This window comes from Herpailurus yagouaroundi, unplaced genomic scaffold (assembly GCF_014898765.1).
Source record: "Herpailurus yagouaroundi ecotype Mexico unplaced genomic scaffold, PumYag 100, whole genome shotgun sequence".
Lineage (NCBI taxonomy): Eukaryota > Metazoa > Chordata > Mammalia > Carnivora > Felidae > Herpailurus > Herpailurus yagouaroundi.
The window spans coordinates 37898491-37918319 of record NW_024412391.1 but is presented as its reverse complement, the minus strand read 5'-3'; the positions used below and the strand labels follow the sequence as shown (position 1 = coordinate 37918319).

At 39.8% G+C, this 19829-nt stretch overlaps 1 long non-coding RNA gene across 2 annotated transcripts in view; it reads left to right on the top strand.

The window, feature by feature from the left end:
- Positions 1-19829, top strand: part of LOC121028503 (uncharacterized) — a 76154-nt gene that overhangs the window by 45552 nt on the left and 10773 nt on the right. The window contains exons 1-2 of one of the 2 annotated variants that reach the window (XR_005789269.1): positions 3116-3608; positions 15768-15893. This is a non-coding gene — a long non-coding RNA (uncharacterized LOC121028503). Of the gene's footprint in view, positions 1-3115; positions 3609-15767; positions 15894-19829 lie in introns of those variants that run through there. The other variant, XR_005789268.1, reaches the window with a different exon arrangement.

Here is a 19829-nt window from a genome sequence, read left to right as displayed (position 1 = left end):
TTGAGAGACAGAGAGAGAGAGAGAGAGTGAGGCATGAGCAGGGGAGGAGCAGTGAAAGAGAGGGAGAGGGAGAAAGAACCCAAGCAGGCTCTGAGCTGGCACCGAGCCGGCTGTGGGTTTTGAATCCATGAACTTTGAGATCATGACCTAACCGCAATCAAGAGTCAGATGCTTAAACAACTGAGCCACCCAAGTGCCCCTAAAATTTAAACTTCTTGATCACTAGTGTTATCTATAAACCAAAAAAGATAAGGGACTTGGATCTACAAAGTTCCTAAGTTTTGCCTGGATTATGAAGTTGAGGAAACGGATCTCCTAGATATCAGATGAGATCTGGTTTCTAAGATTTTGTTTACCAGATTCATGGATAATTCCCCTAGTCTGCCTTTATTCTCAATTCTAAGTAAGCCCAGGTCTTTCCAGAAGTATTTCTTATATGTGAGTGTTTGGGAAGGGATGGTGGTTTTCTAATAAAGTTGAAATTTACTATTGTTCTGGGTTGACTTTACTGAATTCCTTTCTAAATTCTGTTTCATCTGCCACATTACCAAGCTGGCCTGTTTTTACCCAACTTACGGACAATACTTTTCAAACCAGTAATTGAAGGAGTGATAGTAAAATATTCTAATAGACATAGAATGTTCCCCAATCCAGTCAAATTTTTAATCCTCAATACGAACCCTGGTCCACTCACGCGCACAGATCAACGTGAGGGCCGCTATGCCAAGATTGCACTGTGGGAAAGATGAGCACCTTTGGTCACTTCAAGATGCCATTCCTTGAAACAACTGGTGTGGCATTCAGCCAAAGTGACTCCATCTACCAAAGTGTTAACCATTCGGCAAAACCAAATCATGGACGACCATCACTTCATTATGCAAGGACTCCACGTAGAAGCTTGTAAATGTTCATCTAAGTATCTTCAGAACTGTGAGATGCATGGCATATGGATCTGATATCAAGGATCGCTTTTTCTGATGGCAAAGTTGCAACAGAATATTGAAACAAATCGCCTTTACCTTCTTAGAGAACTGAACTAGCACCAGAAGGAAAATACTTTGCAAAACATTCCCCTTTGGCATGAGCTGGAGGGCTTAATTGACATTTCCTTTATGCTTACATTTTTTATACTTGCATTTCCTTTAATCTTTAATATGAGGGTTGGCCGGTCTACCCTAACTCCAAAAATGTTTCTCTCTATAGCCTAGGATTAAAAAAAAGTTGCCTGTGTCATAATATTTAAGGAAACAAGTTTTTTGGAGCTTAAGTGTTATAATAACATGTAATGTTAAACTCCCTTTTGAAAAAGTTAGCCCATAACAACTTTTCTTTGAGATTTCATCCAGATACGTTTCAAGAGAGGCATCATAATCACTGGAAAATATGTGCTCTAGGAAGTCAACTGGACATAAAAGAAGATAATCACTGTGCATGTTGAGACACTGAACTTGAACTAAAATTATAGCTGCTTAATGGATAATCTGATTTGCATCTCTAATCCAATCCATTCAAACTAGATAGTTTGTCCTTCTGTTACTAAGTCAGAACTCACTTATACCCACAGTTACAGGGTGTTTCTTTTTCTTTTTTTAAAAAAAGTAATTTTTTTAAGTTTACTTATTTATTTATTTATTTAGTGAGAGGGAGAGAGAGGCAGAGAGAGAGGGAGAGAGAGAGAATCCCTAGCAAGCTCCACACTGCCAGCGCAGGGCCGGATGCAGGGCTCAAACTCACGGACCATGAGATCATGATCTGCGCCAAAATCAAGAGGTGGATGCTTAACTGACTGAGCCCCCCAGCTGCCCCTACAGGGTGTTTCTTGAAGTGCTGCTTCTGACTGCGCTTTTAGCCTCTGGGATCATTTTGTTTCTCTTCTATTTTCCTGGATTAAACCTGAATACTTCTTTCTCTCCCTGCCCTGTAAGCTTGCTCTGCCATGTGGCAATGTGTGCCTGACCGCTTCATTTTGCTTCTCTCTGAGAGTCAGCCTCTCTCATCTCTATACACTACAGCCTGTGGTCAGATGCATCAGAACTCCCCACAGATGCCAGAGCCCCCAGTTTGGGGGTCCAGGATCTGACTTTGTGTAAGTCTAGTCCTATGTGCAGTGTTGGGGTTGGTCTGGCAGAGGGAAATCGTTCCACTCAGCTAAAAGATGCAAAAGGAACCTTGAAGAAATCTATTGGGGGAGACCTGCCATTGCCATTGTTGGAGGACTGAGCATCACACTGGAACCCTGACTGTAGGGTGGAGGGCATATTCAGGCAGAGAAAACCACATGCCCACTTGGGAAACAGAATTGCATGTTAACATGGTTGGTGTGGGAGATTTAAATTAAAAAAAAATTTTTTTTTAATGTTTATTCATCTTTGGGAGTGGGGAGGGGCAGGAGCAGAGAGAGAGGGTGACACAGAATCTGAAGCAGGTTCCAGGCTCCTAGCTGTCAGCACAGAGTCCAACGTGGGGCTTGAACTCACGAACCACAAGATGATGACCTGAGCCAAACTCAGATGCTTTAACAGACTGAGCCACCCAGGTGCCCCAGTGTGGAGGGTTTACACGATGGAAGTGGGTTGGAGTCGAGGAGAAGACTAGGAAAGTAGTAGCAGATGGTGAGTGATCTCCTAAGCTATGCAAAGGGGTTTGACTTGACCTTGTACGTGTTGGGAATACCATGTATAAGGGTGGCAAGATCAGAATCAAATATATTTCCTGGTAAAATTTGAGGAGGGTATAATGAACCTTCCAGAGATCTCAGTGATTAAAGTGACTTTACAGGAATATAAATGTCACAATTCAAAGCAGCTATGAAGTTAGTACCTCCCAGGCCCTCTCCTGCCAATAATGGCAAAAATATCTACATTTAATTTTCAAAATACAACTGCTCTACAAATCATTGTTTGAGTTTGGCCAGTATGTGCCCTGATGGTCACACTAGACTCTCTTCTGTCCACTTGACTCCTATTTCTATCCCGGCTCTCCTTTTCGTGCTACCTCTCACTGCAGCTTCTCTAAATAGCTTTAAAGCTGTGACCTTTAAAATAAGCACTTAGAAGTCCTGCTGTGATTTACATTCTGAGCATGAGCCAGCTGTTTTTACCTAGACATGCTGTGGGTACGAAAAATTGCTGGAACAATTTAGGATAGAACTCTCTATTTCCAATCGGTAGCAAATGATGATCGGTGAATTATACTTTTTATCTTCAGTGTGTTTCCATTTCTTACAATTCTTACTGTGTCAGAAAAAAAATCCGAATTCACTCCTGCTGCATGTTGATGCACTTCCTGTAAGGTTATTAGCCAAGCCAGTCATACTCTCAGAAAGATGATACGGTCCAACGTATTCTCAAAACTTACAGTTTGAATTTATTTTTCCTTTGCTTCCTTCCAAGCTATTATTTTACTGGCAGTCAAAACAACAACAACAACAACAAAAACACTGGACCCATTGAGCTATCAACTATTATGTTGGAACCAGCATCATTTTCGCTTTCATAAAGGCCAGCTAGAAATGTTCAGCAGAATTATCAACGTAGCAGTGTTTTGCCTTTTATAAATGACTGGAAACAATTGGAAGTCCTAACCAAGGAATTTTTGGACTCGACGAGGTAAGGAATTATGATTTCATCTTATTTTGAAACTGATTATCCTAAACTAACTTCCAGGTCATATCAGAGATTTCAAAGAAAATGGAATATGTTTTACATAAGATTAGGCAATTGGCTTTAGTCAAATAATCCTGTATAATTGCTGGTTACATCTCCTGAAACACATGGTCCTTGTTACTGAAAGAAAGTATTAGCCTTTAGTAGAGTCTCTGATTATTGTTACTCTTATTACTCTTAGTGTAGTGAGGGCTCTAAGGGGTGTGTGTGTGTGTGTAAATAAGAAGGGTGTCCTACATAGAACCCTGACATGACACAAGAGGTGAAGACAGGCTTCCTATGATTTTATTCATAAATGGAGTCCTTGAGTCTTAGGGCAGAGAAGATGGCTGTGTACATCCAATCTGACAGTAGGGCTTATAGGTGAGAACTGTGACAAGAGACATAGTCTCCCATATCATGTCCCCTTAGCTAAGCAGAAAAATTGCCCTTAGCTCGGTGAGAACTTGGTTTTGAGCTCTGTCCAGGGGCAATGGTAGGAGAAAAAAAAGATGTTGGGTATGACGGGTGATGGTTACAACACACATTATTCTTTCTCTCATGTTAAATTTTGTTCCACGGTTTTTGGAAGAATCTGGAAAGGTGACTCTGATTAAGGAGTTGGCACACAATAGGGATGGGCTAAGATAGAATGGCCTTTTCTTGGAGTTCTATAGTAAAGAGGAACAGCAGAGGTTGGCAGGGACTTCTTTGATTTCAACTGGAGCAGTGTAGACACAAACAGGAAAGACAAAAAGGACTGTGAGGAACCAACCCCATTCTTAATTTTATCTCTAATTCCCTACTTTGAAATTGATTTAGCATCCCTGCCTGCAGGTTCACTATCCTTTCTCATTCAATATGTCCTATTACATGAACTCCTCACTTCCTCTCTTAATCCTTATTCATCAGTGAAACACCCTTTCAGTCTCCTGACCCCAAAACTTGGAATCATCTTTCTTTCCTCCCCTAAAACTCCTTATACCCATGAAACAATATATCTTTAAATTATTCTGACAATAATTCTTTTTTTATTTCAACTTTTATTTCAATTCTAGTGAGTAATATATAGTGTAATACTGGAGTAGAATTCAGTGATTCATAGCTTACATACAACACCCAGTGTTCATTACAAGCAACCCTCAGTGTGTTCTTTATCGTTGAGTCTCTTATGGTTTCCCTCTGTTTTTTTCTTCCTTCTCCTATGTTCATCTGTTGTTTCTTAAGTGCCTCATATGAGTGAAATCATATAGTATTTGTCTTTCTCTGACTTACTTATTTCACCTCTATCTCCATCCACGTTGTTGCATCTTTATCCTTTCATCAGTCAATGGACATTTGGGCTCTTTCCATAATTTGGTGATTATTGATAGTGCTGCTATTAACATCGAGGTGCATGTGCCCCTTTGAATCAGTATTTTTATACCCTTTGGGTAAATACCTAGTAGTAAAATTGCTGGGTCATTGGGTGGTTCTATTTCCAAGTTTTTGAGGAGCCTCCACACTATTTTCTAGAGCGGCTGCACCAGTTTGCATTCCCACAAACAGTGTAAGAGGTTCCCCTTTATGTGCATCCTCACCGATACCTGTTGTTTCTTGTGTTGTTAGTTTTAGCCATTCTGACAAGTGTGAGGTGGTACCTCATTATGGCTTTGATTTGTATTTCTCTGATGATAAGTGTTGTTGAGCATCATTTTATGTGTCTGTTAGCCATCTGGATGTCTTCTTTGCAAAAATGTCTATTCATGTCTTCTGCCCATTTCTTCACTGGATTATTTATTTTGGGGGCATCAAGTTTGATAACTTCTTTACAGATTTGGACACGAATCCTTTATTAGATGTCATTTGCAAATATCTTCTCCCATTCTATAGGTTGCCTTTTAGTTTTGTTGTTTGTTTCCTTTGCTGTGCAGAAGTTTTTATTTTGATGAGGTCCCAAGAGTTCATTTTTGCTTTTGTTTCCCTTGCCTCTGGAGACGTGTCTAGTAAGAAGTTGCCATGACCAGAGTTAAAGAGGTTGCTGCCTGTGTTCCCCTGTAGGATTTTGATGGTTTCCTGTCTGCCAATTATCCTTAAAATGGGTCAATGTCTTGTTCTTTGTTGCCACTGAACAGCCATAATTGGTGCATATGTCACTAATGCTTCCACATATCCCTCTGCAGTTCAGAAATTTAGTGTTATTCCCTGTCACCTGAGCAGTCAAGTCCAGTCTCATGTCCCCATCAGGGCTGGTTGACCCTACTTCCAAAACAGTGAAATTCTCACCTTTCTCAGTAAATACCCTCAACTCTGGCCAAAGTCTATGCAGATCACATGCAGTACCTCATCAACACCATTGCTTAGCTAATTCCTATAACAGGCAAGTCTTCTTCCTCTTCCTAGTATCAGCCTTGTTATTTTCTACCATCATATAAAGTCTATTTTAATTCTCTCCATATTGCTAAAGTGATCCTTAGTAACTTTTGCTGCCCAAAGTAACTTTTGCAACCTTGAATAGCTCTGAGCTACACATTGGCTCGTAGTGGGCATTTAATAAGCATTTGAATTAAATTACATTTTGCCATATTAATCTCAATCTCCTTCATGTGTGAAAGTATTGTCCTTTAAACTGTAGTAAAAGGTCTTTGAATTTAATAAATACTTGCCAAATTGAATTGATTGGCTCATAGGTTGGAAATAATTTTAATTTTTAAATATGTGCTTAGGCATAGTCTATCAAAAGCGGCCATTTAAACACAAAGGAAATTTAAGCAACATTTCTCTTCCACAGGAGTTTGGGTGAGAGGTGGAGAATTGATTTGATTATTCTTTTTCCCTTTTGGGTACACGCTATTCTCTTAGGAGTCAGGACGATCTCTGTCATTTTTATCTTTCAACAGTATTATTAAGCACATATTCTGATACACAGCACTGTGTGGGAAGACAGCTGAAATGGTCTCTATTTTCTGGACTTCTACATTTTTTTTAAGAAAAGAGTAATAGAACAACGCAAGACTTTGCTCCAAAATGGGTGATTTTGGCAGTATGCTAGAAAAATGCACAGGAAAGAATTATCAATGGGTACAAAACAGAGGGAGCCTTGCAGGAAAGCAGGGTACTAGAAATAAACCTTGAAGCAAGGGGTAGGATTTTAATGGGGAGGGTTAATTCCCTATGAGAATTGATGCAAGTGAGTTATTCTCTGTTTCTCCGTATCCCCTTCTATAAAATGAGGGGGGGGCTTGGGTAAGATTATTTCCAGAGCTACTTTTAGGCATCCAAGGTAGGGAAGGGAGAGGGGTCATGGTGGAGGAGGGATGGCAAAATCAGTGGCTGAGCAAGACAGCAGTGAAGTGGTGAGGGTTAGCAAAAATCTTTGGGTTACATTAGATCTCGAAGAGGTAGATAGCATGTGCCAGGGGTTCGGGATATTCTGGGCAAATCATTAAAAGTGGGGCTCTGTGACTTCTCTTGATCAGGTATAGCTTGTGATACCAAAATCCTGAGGGTCTTGAAGCTTGGAGTTTTGGTGTATGTGTATGTTAAGGGGAAAGAAGAAAATTCTCCTGGTTAGACTGTAAAACTCGTTTTGAAGAAAAGAGTAAGATAAGATCACGCTAGCTACATTTCAAATGCTCAGCAGCTACATGTGGCCAGTGGCTCCCATATTGGATAATGCAGATGTAGAACACTGCCATCATTGCAGAAAATTCTATTGAACATGCTGTGCTCTAGGTCTCCTGGAGAGTTCATTCCAAGCCCCAGAATAAGGTCAGAAAAGAGAAACACTCACCTTCCCCAAGCTATCTTGGGTTTTATGACACTACCAATATTTCCAGAACACCTCAAAAAATGTCGCCAAATTATTTTGAAGTTAATTCATTCCAATTCAAGTCAATTATAACAAAAAAAGCCACACTCCATTTTTTTTCTGTGAAGAGCAAATATTTCTTGTTCACATCTTCTCAGAAGAGCTATTTGAGCAGGTCTGAAAATAGAACCTGTTTAGAGCATGCAGGCTTGTTTGTTCTACCGATTACACCGCCAGCACAGTTTGGAGACAGCAATATGCAGTTGGCCCCTTGGTGCTGCTCAGGTGTTGTTTCATTGTCCAGAACCCCTTTGACATCTCTCCCTTCGGATCTTCCGCCTTTTTTATTTAGACTTTGTGGTGCCTCCCAAAGAGTGGAATCTAAGGTCAGCTGGTCGATAAATAGTAAGTATATCCTTATACAGGAGACACAATCATGTGAATGTCAAGTTGGCATGTTGACGGGACACTTCCCAACTGGCTTTAGTTCATTATAAAAAAAATAGTAATCACTTTTAGTACTAAACTTCCTCTCCGTGTCATGTCACAATTAGGGGAAGGAGTTTCACAGTAGAATTAAACAAATAACAATTCTTCATGTCCAAAGGGCCTAGAGAGGGTCTTTTGGGGGATGAACCTTGGACCCAGCAGGACATGAAGTGCAACAGTAAACAGGTGAGGGAGATGAAGATACTCCTGAGGACTGGAGATGAAAGTAATAATGCAGAGTGTGGCTCATAACCTCCCATCCCCCTCGGGTAGCTGCCATCTCCCTCTTTCTGCTAACCCTCAGCAGATCGCTGTTATGTCACAATGCAGGGACACACACATTTAGCCACAGAAAATACTTTCTGTGGTATTCCATTTGGCTCGTTATAGAACAGAGGAGAGAATGAGTCATGTGGCTTGGTTTTCCCCTTCCCTGCCTTGCCTTAGTACAGCCTCTTTGAGCTTTAAGGTACTTCCCTCAACCATGAATATACACAGCAATAAAATTTTCCTCAATGCACTCAATGAGGCACCAAAGATACTAAGATAAATAATATGTGGTCTCTGCCCTTGAGGAGTTCAGAGACCCTAGAGGGTTGTAAAGTATACGGCATGAATGTCACCACTTTCACCTCCCTTCCTGTAACACACAGTGTTAACATGTCACTCATTCATATAAATACCAATTGAGTGTCTACTGTGTATTCACACTGAGCCAGGCACTAGAGATACCAAAATGTGTAAATCAAGTAAGGCCCCTTGCCCTTATGAAGCCTGCATTGAACATTCTTCTGTTGAGCTCAAATGTGGCCTGAGAATCCTTCTCAACACAGTGCTCTGCATAGTACCACTGATTCCTTAGATAAGTAGAGAAGACAATCCAATGTCTAAGCCATAATCTGGCAGGAGAGACAGATTCATGCATAAAATAATGTCATGCTGAGTGACAAACACTAGAGAAGAAGTGCACATTGAGCTGCATGGGAGGGGTGCCTGAGTGGCTCCGTCTGTTCAGTGTCTGATTCTTGATCTCTGCTCAGGTCATAATCTCGTGGTTCATGAGTTTGAGCCCCATGTCAAGCTCTGAACTGAGAGCACAGAGCCTGCTTGGCGTTCTTTCTACCTCCCTCTCTCTTCCCCTCCCCTGCTTGTGCTCTGTCTCAAAATAAATAAATAAAACTTAAAAAACATTTTTTTTTTCAGTTTTATGGGAATATAGAAAGTGGGTGACTTAACTGTGCCCAGGGAAGTCAAGGAAATTCCTGAGAGGAAATATAGTTTTTCAGGGACCTGAAGGATGCATAGGAGTCCATAAAGCAGATCAGAAGTTCTTGGCGTGGGAAGAGCCTTGCAGGCACAGGGAAGAGCGAGAGAAGAGCTCAAGGCAGGAAGGAGCACAGGTGACGTTCAGGGAACACATGGTGAACATATGTGGCCGCATGGGTGAAGTGCTGAGGCCAGAAGCTCAGGAGAGGGCAGATTGTAGACGTTAGGATTAAGCTCCTTTGAGAAAGGTCATCTATTGCATGTTGTGAAGCTGGGAATTTATCCTAGTGGCAACTAGGAGTCCAAGAGGCAAGAGGAACACTTTAAGTGAAGGGACATGCTCAAACCTAAAATAGAAGCAGTAGAATTTAATGCTTAAGACAGCACAGACACTGAGCAAACAGCCTGGGTTTGAATCTACTTGTTAGCTCTTCTGTGCCTCAGTTTTCTCATCTATAAAATAGACATGATAATGGCATTCACTTCACTGTAAGAATTAAATGAGGAAAGTGCTTAGAACATCGACTGACACGTGAAAGTCCTCTATGTGGGTTTTTTCTAAGCTTACCACTCGGTTTTGGCAAATTTGGAAACTACTTTTTTTTTAAAGTTTTGTTTATTTATTTTTGAGAGGGAGAGTGTGTGAGTGAGAAGGGGAGGGCAGAGAGAGAGAAGAGGAGAGAGAGAATCCCAAGCAGCCTCCCCACCATCAGCATGGAGCCCAATGTGGGGCTCAAACTCATAAACTGGGATCATGACCTAAGCTGAAGTCAAGAGTCAGAGACACTTAACTGACTGAGCCACCTGGGTGCCCCTGTTTTTGCAAATTTGGAAGCTGAAGCACAGAAAGACAAAGTAATTTACTGAGGATACAATGCTCTTTTGTGGTGGAGACTGGATATCTATCCATCATGCGAAACCACTTTAAACATGAGCATTATCAAACATTCATCTCTCCCAATGGATCCCAGCAGATACATTTTTTGTTTGTTTAGAGGATGAAGAGGAAATTAATTCTTCTTAAAAACCCTTTGTCATTTCTACTTTCCCCTTTTATCTTAAGATGCTCCAGCTGCTTCCCATATTGTGTTCCTCCACTCTGTTGTTCTTTTATTTTTAACATGTACCATTTAATTTTCCCAAAACGCAGTACAATTTATCATAATGTAAAATAAATAAATAAATAAATAAACCCGAGCAGAAACACAAAGCATATTTTTCTCCAGGAAACTTCCCTCTTCTCAAGCACAGGGAGAGAGAACCCAGTGGCACCTTCAGCAAACACATGCATCCATAAGTGTATTAATCATATCAATGTAAGAAGCTGGTCCAGTTCTGCTGGAATCATATGCTTATGAATAAAAGAGAAAGCATGTCTTTGTAGATTGGCCAGATATATCCAATCGCTGCACCAGTCCAAGGCATTATAGTTTGCAATGCTTCCCACATTTGCAAAATAAGCACATTGATTATTAAATTGTTCTCAAAGGAGCATTTTCCTAGATTTCTATATATAATAACCAAAATATTTTGCTCCCCAAATGAGTCCTATAGTATCTGTGGTCAGAAGTAGAGACTTACCACCACTTTGTGTTAAAATCAGGCCATGTCTGCCCATTCTCAAAGTGACGTGAGTGATTAGGAATGGGGGTCTGTGATCAGGAGCAAGAAAAGGAGTTGTAGTAGATGGGAGAGAAGAAAGTGATATTTGTAGTTGTGAAGCTTTGGGCAAGATAAAGGTTGTAGAGGGTTAGTACATATAGGTCTTAGAGCACTAGGTTTCTGCCACTTGTGGGAGGAAACAGCTGAGGCTTATTTCAGAGAAACTGATGAAATAGGGTATGTGTTTGGTATATTCTAGTATTTTCTAGAGGAAGAATTTCATGACTGGAGTGCAGGCTATACAACTCCACGGGTCAGAGGAGTGGGATCCTGGATCTATGTGTAGGTGGGTGGTCTCCATCAGTATTGCTATGCCCCATGGTACTCGGAGTGTCCACAGTGCCCTGAGTCGCCAAGGGTGCAGTTAGTCTAGTTGGGAGGTGGGGCCTCACAAACAGCAGTTGGTTTGAAGAAGCAAAAACATCAGCCAACTGTCAAGTATCACAGAGCTCTGCGATTCTCAAACCTGGGGCATGTTAGAATCTCTTGAAGATAGATTTTCTTTTTTTTTTTTTAATTTTTTTTTTCAACGTTTATTTATTTTTGGGATAGAGAGAGACAGAGCATGAACGGGGGAGGGGCAGAGAGAGAGGGAGACACAGAATCGGAAACAGGCTCCAGGCTCTGAGCCATCAGCCCAGAGCCTGACGCGGGGCTCGAACTCCCGGACCGCGAGATCGTGACCTGGCTGAAGTCGGACGCTTAACCGACTGCGCCACCCAGGCGCCCCTAGATTTTCTTTTTAAATTTAAAGTATAGAAACATATACTTAGTAAAGTACAGAAATCCCAAGTATATATCTCCATGAGTATTTAAAAAACCATCTCACCCATACATCACCAGGATCAGGATATAGACCACTGCCAGCACCCTACAAGCCCCTTTGAGCCCCTTCCTGGTTAGTACCTTCTGGACCCATGAAAGAAATCACTGTCAGACTCGCCTCATCATAGAGCTGTTTTGCCCACTTCTAAACATTATCTGAATGAGATTATATAGTGTATACTCTTTTATGTGTGGATCTTTTGTCAGTATGATGTCTAAGAACTTCATTCATGTTGCTGCATATGGGAGTAGTTTGCTCTTTATCACAGGTATATAAGACGGCTATGTTAATAGCTGCACACAAATTTATATCTCATTGTATCTTCCTGTTGAATTATTTTATTTTGTATCTTGTTGAATTGAAATTTTTATTATCACAAATGTCTCCTTCATCCCTAATAATATTTCTTGCCTTAAAAGTTTTGTTGTCAGATCTTAGTAAAGCTATGCCAGCCTTTATATATATAATTATATATATAATATATATATATAAAATATATATATATTAGAGATTGCATGTGTTTTTTCCTATCCTTTTCAACATTTTTGTGTTCTCATATTTAAGGTATAATCTTATAAGATAAGGTTTATTGTTTCTCTCTATGTTTATATTTATATAGATACATATTTGATATATATATATATATACATGTACATAGATATATGTGATACAGATATATAAGGTGTATCTGTATTTAGTTTTTTAATTTGGATAATTTAGTCTATTTACATTTAATGCAATAACTGACATATTTGGATTTAAATATACTCACTATCAGTTTTATATTTATCCTGTTTTATTCTTGTTCTTTTTTTTGCCTTCTTTTGTATCAGTCTAGTACTTTTAAATCCATTTTTATTTCTATTAGTTGTATTGTAATATATTCTTTCATTCTTCTCTTAGTGGCTACCTATAATGCATGCTTCACTTAATAGAATATACCTGCAATTAATACCTTTACTACTTCTCAGGTAATGCAAGGACTCACAACACTTTAGTCTATTTATATCCTTTTCCACTTTTTTGTGCTATTGTTACTGATTCCTTTTATTTTACATTTATTGGAATCCTCATTAGACATTATTCTTACTAAAAAGGGAATAGTCATTTAATATACCCACATTCCTCCCATTTTAATATTATTCATTTCTTCCTACATTTTCTTGCTTCCATCTGGGATTATTTCTCTTCTTCCTCACAAACTCCCTTTACTATCTATCTATCTATCTATCTATCTATCTATCTATCCATCATCTATCTAGTCTTGCTGGAATGTATTTCCTTAGCTTTTTTTGGTCAGAAACTTGTTTTACTTCATTTCTGAAAGACATTTTTGCTAGATATAGAATTCTAAGTTGACAGGCATTTTCTATCTACACTGTAAAAATACATTCCCTTGTCTAGTGGCTTCCATCACTCCTATTAAACATTCAGGTGTCAGTCTTATTGGTTCTCTCAGAAGGTCATGTGTCTTTTATCTCTCTCAGCTTTTAAGATTTTTTCTTTGTTATCATGAGGTGCCTAGGTGTGCTTTTCTTTGCATTTATGCTGCTTTGGTTTATGGAGATTCTTGAATCTGTGGCTTTATAGTTTTTATAAATTTCAGATTGTCCTTGGACAGTTTTTTTTTCCCACATATTTCTTCTGCTCCATTCTCTCTTCACATCTTAGATCCCTATTGCAGAATGTAGGCACTTTCTTTTAAGTTTTATTTTTATTTTTGAGAGAGGGAGAGCATGAATGGGGAATGTGCAGAGAGAGAGAGAGAGAGAGTGCAAAGCAGGCTCCATGCTGCCAGCACAGAGCCTGACATGGATCTTGAACCCATGAACCATGAGATCATGACCTGAGCTGAAATTAAGAGTCTGACACTTAGAGGCACCTAGGTGGCTCAGTCGGTTAGGCATCCGACTTCAGCTCAGGTCATGGTCTCACGGTCTGTGAGTTCAAGCCCCACGTCGGATTCTGTGCTGACAGCTCAGAGCCTGGAGCCTGTTTCAGATTCTGTGTCTCTCTGTCTCTGACCCTCCTCCGTTCATGCTCTGTCTCTCTCTGTCTCAAAAATAAATAAACATTAAAAAAAAAAAAAGAGTCTGACACTTAACTGACTGAGCCACCCAGGTACCCCCTGGGTATTTATATGTAGGTATTTTTATTATGTTCTATTTGAGTCTTGCCGTTTTTAATTTGACACTTTTTTAAAAATCTAGATGCTTTCTATTGACTACATCCAGCTGTTTAATCCTCTTTGCTGGTTTGTCTGCTGTTACACTCATATATTTAATTCTTTAGTATTGCCTTATTTATGGTTCTACAATTTTGATTTTCTGTATATTTTAGTTCACTGAAGAAATTACTCATCTCATCATCTACTTCTTGAACACATTAATTGTGGGTATTTTAAAATCCGTGTCTGATAACTTCAATATTGTGATCACCTATGGTCTGTTTCCATTACATGTCTTTGTTCCTCTTGCCTTGTAGTTATTTGGTCCAGTTTCCTGGCATGCCTCTTAATTTGAATGTCAGACATTATCCATGAAAAATAATATGGGGCTCTGGAAGATTTTATCTTCCTCTAGAGTGGATTTAATATTCTTTTGGCAGGCTGATAGAATACAGGCAAATCACCTTAATGCAAGCAGCCATTGCCATGACTTTAGTTTCGGGAGGCACATGTATTTTCTATCTGTCCTTACTCCTAGGGAGCGGCTCTTGGAGTGCGTGGTGGGGAGGGTCTCAGCTAAAATTCTGGGACATTTATAATGGTCTCATCTCCCTAGCAAGCCCACCTCCACGTTTACCACCTCATGGTAGTGTCTCCAGTGCCATGAGACTGCCCGGATTCCGTTCTAGTGTTTTTTCTGACTGTATTCATATAATTTTTGGAGTTCAGTGCTTAATGCTATATGATACAGGGGGTTGAACGTGAAAGATATGTCACACATGGAAAGCCCAGTGAGACTTGGCCAGCCCTCCTCCGCCCTGTGGCTATGCCATCTGGCTAGCTGCCACGGTTGCTGGAGTAACAGAAGAGAGATGAAGGAGACAGTCTCCTAAGTGCCTCAGACTTGAGCAGAAACCTCACCTGCTCACTGTTCATGGGCTAAAAGTATCTACTAAGCCCCAATGTGACCACAGGTAGGGTGTGGAATGTAAAAAAGTACTTGGAAAACTTATTTGGTCCTATGTCTGCTATAATCTTTTCCGTTATTTTTTTTTTCCTTAAAGATTGATAAACTGAATAAAGCTATTGATTTTCCTGTGAATATGGCTTAGGTACATCTCATACATTTTAGACTATCTTCAGTCAGTATCCCTTCAGAAATTTATTTTTTTTTAAGTTTATGTATTTATTTTGAAAGAGAAAGAGAGACAGTGGGGGAAGGGCAGAGAGAGAGGGAGAGAGAGATAATGCTAAGCAGGCTCCAAACCATCAAAGCAAAGCTTGATGTGGGGTCGTAACTCATGAACTGTGAGATCATGACCTGAGCCAAAGACAAGAGTTGGATGATTAACCAACTGAGCCACCCAGGCATCCACTTTGGATATGTATTTGTCTCCAATCACACATATATGAGATCATCTGCAATTGTCTCCTAGATCTCAGATGTTCTTTTCTGGATTTTTTTTTTTTTAATTTTTCCTCTGCACGTAAGTTTGGATAATTTGACTCATGTTTAGGTTCAGTAAACTTTTTAGTCTCAGTAGAAAGCCTAGGGTGCTGACCAAGGTATCTTCCTTCTGGGTGGTCAAAACTCCAAAGTGTTCTTGCCCCTGTATAACCTCAGAAATGCCTGTTACCCCTTGGCCACCAGCGGCTGCCCTCTGGCAGGCCACCTGAGTCTTGCTCGGTGGTTGCACAGTTTAAGATCCTGCCAAGGATGGAATCTTCCAAGACTTCTGGGGCTCCTCAGCAGCTGCCTCCTCTCAGGTACCCTGACCCACAATCCCACATAGTTTAGTGGCTCCATCACTGTTCCTTTCCCCCAACCAGACCTGGCTCTGCACTGCCTCCGCTGCCATTTGGAAAATGCCCCAGGGAGAAACCCAGGATGGCACTAAGCTCTGTACTTCTCTCCTACACCAGTTGCTTCCTGTGTGGGCTGCTACCCAGCCCCTGAGAGGAGTCACAGCACATACTTCATCCACTTTCATCGCTGTTCACTGTCATACCAGCAACTCTGTCATCGTCAAGATTGCAAGTCTGCATCAGGTATATTTTTAAATGTGAAATTCTCATTTTCAGTACCTTCCAAAGGGTGTAATTTTACTTTTCATTTTATGAAATGAAATGGTTCCTTAGGCTTTTTTTCTACTTTTTTTCCCATTATTTTACGTTATCGTTCTACTATTTTGACATCAAATATTATAGCTTATACATTTACAACTTTTGGAAATGGATTGAGGCTTATTTTCAGTTTGATAGACAATTACTTTCAAGACGATTATTTTGTAGGTCAATGAAATGATTATATAACCCTCCTCAAATTTAGTATTAATTTATTTAATCATTTCGATTATATTATTCAAAAGTTGTGCATCCTTATTTGATTTTAGGGTATTTTATCACTCAAGCACGAATCATATTGTGCTAAGTTTTCTTACCATTATTGTGTTTTTATAAATTTTTCTTTTTTGTCTCAGTTTTTGGTGTATAGTTTTTATTTGAATATATTTTATTGGTCAAGCATGAGTTGTTTTGTTCAAATAGGTACTTATCACATTCTGCTGTCATGTTTTAAAATGAGGGAACTGAACTATAAGGAAGTAATTCTAGTTTGCCTGATGACACCCTTCATCAAATAACATTAATCATTCATGCTAGTGTAATGTTATCCTGAATTAATAAGGAAACCACACAGTGGACTTCTATTTTAAAAAAAGATAGACCAATGTAATTTATTTCAATATGATTCATTGGGTGCCTAGAACTATGTGCCTGCTTTTGCTTTCCTGAATGAATAATACTTCAGCTCACAGGAAATATTTGACTAACTATGGTCAAACAAAATTTACTGAAAATACTTCATTTTTTTAACCAGATTTTCTTTTATAAAAGTAGAAATTGTATTTTCTTGCTTTCCACATAGGTACATTTTAAATCACGTTCATGAAAACTGCCTTAAGACAGCAGAAGTTTTCCACCTGCCCACCGTTACCCCCAATAATAGTTGCTAGGCAGTGGGCAAGGCAGTCAGCTATTAAGACAAGAGCCATACTCCTAATTTTCCTTCCTAATAGAATTTCAATGCTATATGGGATGCCAACTAGATATCGTTAAAAAGTACTTCCTGGATTCCCTTGTAATAAAAGGTCATTGTGTTGCTTTAGATATTTTGATGTTTTGTTATTGGTTGAATAAAAGTTTATGCCTTTCATTTAATTGTATATGTTCACCCTAAATTATTCCTTTTATTAATACAAAACAATCTTCGTTGTTAAATTTTAGTTTTTTTGCTTTGATTTCTAGATTGTTTAAAATTAATTTTGCGGGCACCTGGAGCGTCCGACTTCAGCCAGGTCACGATCTCGCGGTCCGTGAGTTCGAGCCCCGTGTCAGGCTCTGGGCTGATGGCTCAGAGCCTGGAGCCTGTTTCCGATTCTGTGTCTCCCTCTCTCTCTGCCCCTCCCCCGTTCATACTCTGTCTCTCTCTGTCCCAAAAATAAATAAAACATTGAAAAAAATAAAAAAAATAAAATTAATTTTGCCATTTCAATTTTTTTATTATTTAGTCTTACCCGATAGATCATTGTCTATACTTTTCTTTTGAAACTTCAAGTCTTTAAGACATTTTGTTTTAGATCTGTTATTTTAGGCAGTGTATAGCTCAATTTCATTTTTTAAAACAATCTGAGTACCTTTGTCTTTTGACAGATGTATTCAGCCATTTAAGTTCCTGTCATCACTGGTGTGTTTGATCTGACATTGTCTTATGACATGCTCTGAGTTCTTTTTTAATGCCTCTGTGCTGCTGCATAGTCTGCTTTTGTTTAGTATCTATTTTAAATAAGTGGTGGGGTTTTACTTGCTTTTATTTTCTGTAGAAATCGGTAAAGGACACACCCACTTTAAAGTTCCACTAGTGGTTATCTTTAAGTTACAAAGAAAAAAAAAACTTTTATAGCAGACATTAATGGAGGTGGTAGGATACTACCTGTTTAACAACTCTTTTTCTTTTTTTTTTTTTTTTATGTTTATTTATTTTTGAGAGAGAGACAGAGCACGAGCAGGGGAGTGGCAGAGAGAGGAGACACAGAATCTGAAGCAGGCTCCAGGCTCTGAGCTGTCATCACAGAGCCCAATGTGAGGCTCAAACCCACAAACTGTGAGATCATGACCTGAGCCGAAGTTCGACACTCAACCAACTGAGCCACCCAGGCACCCCAACATCTCTTTTTCTAAGTATATTTTCCTCTTATAGTCACCTAGTGCAGAGGCTCTTAACTGGGACAGTTTTCTTCCCCCAGAAGATAGTTGCCAATGTCTGGAGACATTATGGTTGTCAAAACCCAGGGAGAAAGGGTGCTAGTGACATCCAGTGAGTAGAGGCCAGGGACCCAGCTTGACATCTTACAATGGAAAGGACAGCCCCCACAACAAAGGATTATCGGGCCCCAGACCTCAGTGGTGCAGAAGTTGAGAAACCCTGATCTAGTTAAACCCTTTTATCTTGCATATGAGCAGTGTTAAGACTCACAGATGTGGGGTGCCCTGTTCAAATTCAGTTAGCTAGGTAGGTGCCAGAATGAAGAAAATCATCTAACACTGTCACTTTTTCCAGTGCAACACCTTACCTCCTTAACAGATGCTTATTTAAAACAAGCCACTCCCTGTAAATGTCAGATAAGTGCACAGAAAATGAAAGATGACAGCGATCGCTCCTTTGGTAGTAAATCGGAGACCATTTCTGCTTATTCGGCTTTTTAGCTGAATACGATCAAGTAAAACGTGATTGGTACTACAAAGCTTTAGTAAATGAGAACAGCCATGTGATCAGCAAGTGCTTTGGGTTTTCTGCAAAATATTAAATGTAAAATACACAGAATTTGAGAAAAGGAGGTTTACTTTGAGGTCATCCCATTCCACCTCTCATCCATCATGGTCCTCTAGACTGACTCTGCTTGGACAATTTCAGGGAGGGGGAGCTTAAGACACTCAGATGCGGGTTGTGACGGTGATTACTCTAAATGCAAAGGCAGCATAGAAATTACAACTGTGATTACGGTGACCATAAGGTAACAATTGAATTTATGTTCATAAATCAATCAGGAAAGAGTTTGTCAAACAGAACAATGTGGGTATTGTTGAGAGGGAGATTCTAAGAGGGTGTGGGGAAAGGTATGAAGTTCGGAAGTGCTTTGACATGACAGGTGATACAATCACACTTTCCAGGCCTTAAAAGGAGTCTCTGCCTCCAAGGACCAAGGAGCCAACCCATTCTGAGGACCTGAGTTCCTGGATCAGAATTATTCCTTCTGCAAGGGAAATTGTGGGGAGAATTTCAAGCTTTAGGCATGATGGCTGACTTAAACTGCTGAGGTCATGAATGGCTGCAAGAGGGAGGAAAATCCAAAAGGTTTCTAGGAGGGGATCAAGCTGATAAGATCTCTAGAATATTTCCTGTCACCCGTGTGGCAAAGGAAGAGGAGTAGAAAACACTTGTTACTTGGATCAATATTTTGGATGTGGACAGAGATAAAGAAATCACCAAAATTAAAATAAAAATGTGAATTCTGTTTTTCAAAACCATGCTAGTGATTTATAAAAGTGGACTTTGTTCCATAATAAATGTATTGTTTTTTAAAAATATGTAGTTTTGAGAGAGAATGTGAGAGAGGGAGGGGCGGGGGGGGAGGGGACAGGGGATCTGGAGTGGGATCTGCATTGACAGCAGACAGTCCAGACCACTGTGGGGCTCAAACTCATGAACTGTGAGATCACACCCTGAGCCGCAGTCGAACACTCAACTGACTGAGCCACCCAGGCGCCCCTAAATTTTTCGTTTTAATCCCACCCTCCAACCTGACCTCCTCCCCACTTCCCCCTAGTCTTCTCCAACTCAATTAATGGTACTACCATCTACCCAGATGCTTAAGCTATAGCCGTAGAGGTTATTCTTGATCCCTTCCTCCTCTACATCCTCCACAA